Raw genomic sequence first — 7,017 nt, 5'->3', positions numbered from 1 at the left:
CGTTGGACCGTTGAGCAGCACAGCAATTCCTTCGTTTGCTGCAGAGATCTTCAGATTTTGACAGAGGTAAAAAGTGATAGAGAGAGAATGTGGGGAGAGGGGAATGGATAGAGACGAATGACTGCAGCTTCCCCTCCTCTAATTTACCACCGGTGGCCGCCTCCCCTCCCCTATAACAAAACGTCAAAAAGAAGAAAGCGGACCGAGAAAAAAATCAAGATAGAAACAGACAAACAAAAAAGCCCAGCCCACGAAAAAGCAAAACGCTCACCCTCGGCCGCGCTTCGACGTAGAAAAAGGCGAACGGACTGGTCCGAGCCCACCGCGCCTTAGACAGGCCGAAAAAAGGCACAAAAACAACCCAGCGTGAATCTACAAGCAACAAACGGATCGGACGGCTCGTCAGTCGACTGAGACTTCGCGAAGTCTCAGTCGACTGATTTTTAGCAGCTCCGCTGTCAAATATTGGCACTGGCACTGGCATGGCACTACATACATTGCTTCTCCTTCTAGCTACCTCCTGGTTGGCACCGCGGACTGCACTACTGACCACTTCCCTCTCCAAGCTAGCTAGCATCCACATCGGCCACTCGCCAAGTTGCAAGCGAAGATGGGGCGCGGGAAGGTGGAGATGAAGAGGATCGACAACAAAGCGTCGCGGCAGGTCACCTTCCACAAGCGCCGCCACGGGCTGCTGAAGAAGGCGCAGGAGCTCGCCGCGCTCTGCGACGCGCACCTCGGCGTCCTCGTCTTCGACGGCACCGGCAAGCTCCACCACGACTACTGCAGCCCCCATACCAGGTCTGTCCGTCCCTTGCCTGCGTCCATCTTTCTCACACTTCTTCTCCACGGCCGTTCGTCCGTCCGTCGTGATTTTATCCCGCCCGGCCGGTTGCAAATTGATTTTAGGGTGCACCGCTATTTGGAAGAACGGATTTGTTTCTACAGTTTGGCTATTTTTATTGAATTTCTGATTGATCAATATGGTTCTTTAAACTGTTGGAGGATATCGCAAGGCTGAAGCGTGAGCGTGACCATCTCGTGGCGAGCCATCGGATGATGACCGGAGAAGACATACCATCTTCAACCACCAAGGAGGAACTCGCCGATCTGGAGCAGAAGCTAGAGTGCGCGTTGTGTAAAGTCCGTGGAATGAAGGTACACTACACACACCACAACCAGGCAAAATTCACTGCGATTGCATGTGAGTGTTTGAGTTGAACGGTCATGTTAATCACTGCACGACTTTCTTGTGTGCAGGATAAACTACTGAACCAGCAATTAGAGGAATCACGCCACAAGGTAACTACTGCCTCCGTCCCGTAATGTCAGTTGTTTTTGACACTAGTGCAGTGTCAAAAAACGGAGGCATACGTTTTCTATGGGGACATCTACATCTTATATGAAAAAATAATAGTTATTCAACAAAAAGTCAAAAAATTGAAAATATTTTTGAAATAAACTTGATCTGCCATTGTACTTGTGAGAAAATTTTCACAAAAAGAAAATCCCCTTTTGACTTATTTTCAAAAAAGACAAATTTTTGGCCAAAATAGTGTGAATAGTGGCCAATAATAGCAAATAAATTTTGTCATTCCCGCTATGAAGTCAACGTTGGTTTTTTTCTTCGTGAAAATTTATATACTAGTGCAAAAGTAAGTCAAGTTTATTCTAAAAAATCTTCATTTTGACTTTTTGTTTAATTATTTATTAAAAAATATCCTCATATAGAGTGTATACACAACCAAGAACCAAAATGTATTTCCCGTTAAAAATGTCTTACATTATGAGACGGACATATAATCGAAAGATAACCAACATTAATTAAGATGCAAATAAGCAAATCGTTCATTTGATTGTGCGTGCGTGGACATGTAGGTGCGCATCTTGGAGGAGAAGAACAGCCTCATGCGCCACGTGGTAATTTGCGTCGCTGCCTGCCTGCTAGGCTGATGTAGTCATGTTCGTACTGAACTGCCTTCCTGAATGTGTACATGTTGACTCTGCAAGATGAACCATGACGAGCGGCGTCGTGCGGCCGTGGAGGCGGAAGCTCATGGCGCCGATGATGCTACCGGCGTCGGCGTTCGGGGCTTCTTCCCGGAGGCGGAGGAGGAGGGGTTGTCCACGTCTCTGCAGCTGTGGCCGCAGCACTCCCCGACGTGCGGGATCCCAACCTGCAGCGATGGTGATTAACGTCGTGCGTATAAAACACATTACTTGTAAACTAAACTTCTTGGTGATTTCCCGTATTATTCTGTTGTTTTGCAGATTGAGAAGGAGAGAAACCTGATAGAATGGGCCGGAGGCTAATAATTAGTTAATGCATAATTCGCAAAGAATTAGTTAATGCATGGAGTATGTAGCTACTCCCTTCGTTCGGAATTATTCGTCTCGGAAATAAATGTATTTAGAACTAAAATACATCTAGATACATCAATTTCTGCGATAAGTATTTCCGAACGAAGGGAGTAAAACTTAGTAGTACTCCTCCTAAGTAGCTGCCCAGTAGTTTATGGACAAGTATCCGACGTACGCACAAAGGACATGCAGTTGACTAGTGGTGCACCGCAATGTTTAGTCAACACTATATGTACAGAAGTCCCATTTTGCTCCACGGGATTTCCCGTATGCTACTGCCGTACTGGCTAGCACAGTAGCACTCCCATGTATCACGTCGGTCCATACGAATTTACGGCAGTGTTCTCTTTGACATCAGTGCTATATTTGAGGGTTGGTATCACCTGATATTTTTCTAATATATGATTACATCTAACATGAATGGGTTGATCAGCATATGTACTTCATCTGTTTGCGTATCTACCTTCCTGCATGTTAAACAAATGACAACAGATTGTTATTATTTTAGGAATAGTCGTAGTTTGTCATCCTTCCGACCATTACAGGTAAGCGCTTCTCCAACACTGATCCTCAAATCGTCCGGACTGAGCGGCCCAGACGCTGCGGGGCATTCAACACACCACGTCATTGGTCCACGTATGGATTTCGACGTTCGTTTTTCCACAAATCGGAAACAAACAAGAGTGTTTTTGCGGGCGTCCGGACCGCTGCGACGCACACGTCTGGAACCCAGGTTCTACACAAACCCCTCTCCTGAGCGATGTGCTTGTCGCACATTCATGCCGCTCGAGAGCATCAACACTGCATTCATGTTCAGAGTGGACGCGACCTCTCACTAGCGTCAGCATTGAACAGACTCGCCGGCCGCGTCACGTCCTGATCTCCATGTTTGTTCAATGCCGGAGCTACGTGAGTCGATGGGTTTGAGCAAGTAATGGCCACACTATCCTTGTCCTCTGACTCTGATCCTAGCTCGGTGTGCATACCAGCGGCTGTCTGGTCTAGCTTCTTGTTACGCCTGTACAACTTGCCTTCGTTGATATCCTGAATATGACGTCTCTGAATAGGCTAACACATCTTGAAGCAATTGTCAATCGACTTGAAGAACGACTTCTTCTCCTCTCTAGTGAAACTGGCTTGACCAGACATACCTGGAGCTCTCCCACACGGACTATGACCGCCTTGTCTACCTATGTTTTAAAAAATGGGCTATCTAGGACATATCTAGATGTGACATAAATTTAGATTTCTTTTTGTATAACTTCAGTTAAACTCTTATCATTGTTTTTTATTTGATTTATTGAATTCGGATATAGGGGCTCTAAGTTGCAGAAATGAATTTAGTTGTTTTGACGAGGCTGTAGGTTTGTTTAAAATATCTAGATTCAATTTAATAGTAAATATTGATTTATTGTATCTGCTATTTTAGTATTTTTGCACGTGACATGAAGAGGGTTTCATAGAAAGTAGAAACCACAGAAGACTTTTACATCGCAGACAAAAGTTATGCTTAACAACATTTATGGCTATCTATAGATGTATAAATTCAGGCTTGGAATCTGTGTTTGGTATACAGAAGAAATTGACATTGAGAAAATGAACTTTTCTCCTCCATCAATTGAAAGTCACAAGGGTAATTGCAGTTCTTTTGTTTGATTACTTCCACTTGAATTTTTTTTTTTGAGACATTCTACTTGAAGTTACTTGAGTTCATGAACTTGCCCTCTATTGACAACGCAGCTCCAAGTAGTGCATCCCAGCCCAAGAAGTTCCTATCATTTCTGTGCATGTTTGCCATCTTTAGAAGTCACAAGGGACTACACGGCGAGTACTTGTTCATGTATTCGTCCAACAAGTTCCTATCATTTCTCTAACTGCCCGGAGAAGTTGTTTTGGGGATTTGAGTACTTCAAACAAAAATGTAAATACTTTTATAACTAAGGAACTGGATGCAATATTTTGTCCGGACACTATGAATCTTTGTAGGAGTAGTAGAATTGCAAGAAAAATTGAACGCACTGGCTTTGCTTTGCTGCATACGGCAATGACTAGAGTGATACAGTTCATCAAAATGCGCATCCTTCCAACAATCACACTCGATCACATATATAAATCCCAAGCATCCAATGCAAAATGTCCAAGCTTATAGCTGGCCAATTAGGCACTCGCCGTGTCGCTGGGCGGTCCGTCACTGTCGCTTCCTAGTGGCTCGCCCTCTCCGGCCGACGTCCTCCAGGTTCTTCGCCGTCGTGCCGTCGGAGCTCCGGCGGTGGCAGCTCTTACACACGAAGTACACCACCACCTGCGCCACCAGCCCCGCCATCACCGCCATCCACAGAGCCGCCGCCATCACCACCCCGGCGGCCACCCGGAGCCAGACTCCGAGGCCGATGCTGCTGTCCACCACCGGCGCCCCGAAGGCCAGTTGCACGGCCACCACTACCAGAATTAGCTACGTTGCCGACGGCCCATGGCCGTCGGCATAGGCCCAAAAGCCGTCGGCAAAGGGGTACGCCGACGGCCCCCGTCGGCAACTCGTACGTCGGCGTACCTCAGGGCGGCCGTCGGCATAGTGAGCTAAGCCGACGGGGGCCGTACCACCGTCGGCATACACACACCGTCGACAACATTTTCCACCTGACGGACGTTGGCGGCGCCGCCGTTAAAGGTGTGCCAATTATATGCTGACGCATGGCAGCCTTTGGGCGATCGTGGCCTGGCGGTACGCTGACGGTTAGGCCGTCGGCATAGCTTTTGGGGCTATGCCGACGGCCTAACCGTCGGCCTAGAGATGCCACGTTCAGCTGTTGAGCTGGCCTGGTGCGTAGCTACGTCGACGATTAGGCCGTCGGCATAGTGTTAGAGCTATGCCGACGGCCAAGCCGTAGGCATAGCTTGAAACACGTATGAAAAAAAATGGCTGCCCAACAGCCGGTGAGCACGGCGAGCAAGGGCAGCGACGCGCAGGTCATGTTCGTCCAGAGGCCAGCCGGCGTGCAGCTCCGATGAGCAGCGCATCTTGCCGCTCCGACGTCCTAGGTTTCCGGCGAGCAGCACATCCTACATCCGGCGAGCAACGCATCCTGCGAGTAGAATTCCGACGAGAGGCAGCACGGCTCCCTCGACGGTGCCGCTCGTACACCTTGGCCTCGGGTTTGGAGGGGCTCGGATCTCACACGGCTCGCTCGGCGAACGGCCGGGGGGGCAAGACGGCTCCCTCGGCGGTGGAGGCGAGCGGTCGAGCCGAACGGCCGGTGGGGCACCACTGCTCCCTCGACGGTGGAGGCAAGTGGCCGAGCCGAAGAGCCGGTGGGGCACTACGGCTCCCTCAGCAGTCGAGGCGTGCGGCAGGTGGGGGCGAGCGGCCATTGGGACGCGATGGCGGTGGGGCCAGGCGGCGGCGGATCTGCAGGGGCGAGCGGCGGCGGCGGATCCGCAGGGGCAAGCGGCGACGGCTTCATTCGGTGGGGGCGCAGAAGAGAGAGAGAGAGAGCGTCGTGCGTAGAGAGACAAGCGTGAGAGATAAGATCGAGGGGAGAGGATAACGTGCGTGGAACGTGGGGTGGTGCATGCATCCAGCCATCCACGTCATCGATCCAGGTGACTAGGTGGCCAGCCAATAGGAAGGCTTCATTTTTTGTGCTTTTTTACGTATTTGTTTTGCTAGATTTATTAGGTTTATTTTTACTAAATCTTTTCTAACTTTTTCCACACATTCTATGAATCATAAGCTGACATTCTGCCAAATTTCAATTTTTTTTATTTTCCTTTGAATTTTTTAGAATTAAAAAATTAATAAACTCATTTTGCCTATAGTCATTTGAGAAATTGTATGCAAAGTGGTTTGTCAAATCATATATGATGTCTTTAGGGTATGTGTAGGCCTAGTGCAACCAAAGGAGGGGCAGGCTCCACCACCGAAGGGCGAATGTACATCGGCGGCATGCCGGATATAGCCGTTAAAATCCACTGAAAATCATACGATATTGGAAATCCTTGGGACCTCGCACGGTGTCGTCATATGGCCCTTGTAGGGTGTGGTAAAAGTTTGAGTGTGTTTCGCAGAAGCCTGACCGGAGGCCGCTTCTAAACCGCCCATGTCCGAGGTAGTATCGGGCTATCGGGAGAGAATGTGTCCGGATTGTGAAGGAAGTGCGCTTCACGTTGTTCCGTTGTACTCGAAACTTCTCGTGCTCTGAAAGGGGGCATTGCATGACACGTGCCATGACATGGCATTTTTCGGGTGCGCCTGCAATATTTGAGAAGTGTATTGCATATTTAGGGTTTCAATGCGGGAAATTGCCAACGTGCACGGCGGCCACCTTAAATGATGTTAAGAGGTGGTTTGTAAAATCATGTATGATGTCATTGCGGTATGTGCAGGCCTAGTGCAACCAAAGGAGAGGCACTGCCGCCGTCACTTTCACACGTGCATCAAGACCCGTGCGGTGTTTCGATGGCATAGTACACCCGGAAGGCCACCACGAAGCCTCATTGACCAGGAGATCTAGCCCTTTGACTATCGCCGGACGGGCTTTGACTAGTGGACTCTTCCACCTGGTTGCGATAGGCTAGCCCATAGGAACATCCTCGAACATGGTCTGGACCCAACCCACCACTAGATTCCCTCCGGCTCGACCCGACGCGCACGATCCC

The 7,017-nt window shown here is 49.1% G+C and overlaps 1 pseudogene; it reads left to right on the top strand.

Moving 5' to 3' along the window:
* Positions 1-610: 610 nt before the first annotated feature.
* On the top strand, positions 611-2,192 carry LOC119333875 (annotated as a pseudogene).
* The last annotated feature ends 4,825 nt before the right edge of the window (positions 2,193-7,017 follow it).

This window comes from Triticum dicoccoides, chromosome 7A (genome assembly GCF_002162155.2).
Source record: "Triticum dicoccoides isolate Atlit2015 ecotype Zavitan chromosome 7A, WEW_v2.0, whole genome shotgun sequence".
NCBI classification, from domain to species: Eukaryota; Viridiplantae; Streptophyta; class Magnoliopsida; order Poales; family Poaceae; genus Triticum; species Triticum dicoccoides.
Note: the sequence above shows the minus strand (reverse complement) of the source record. Positions and strands in the feature narration are given on the sequence as shown.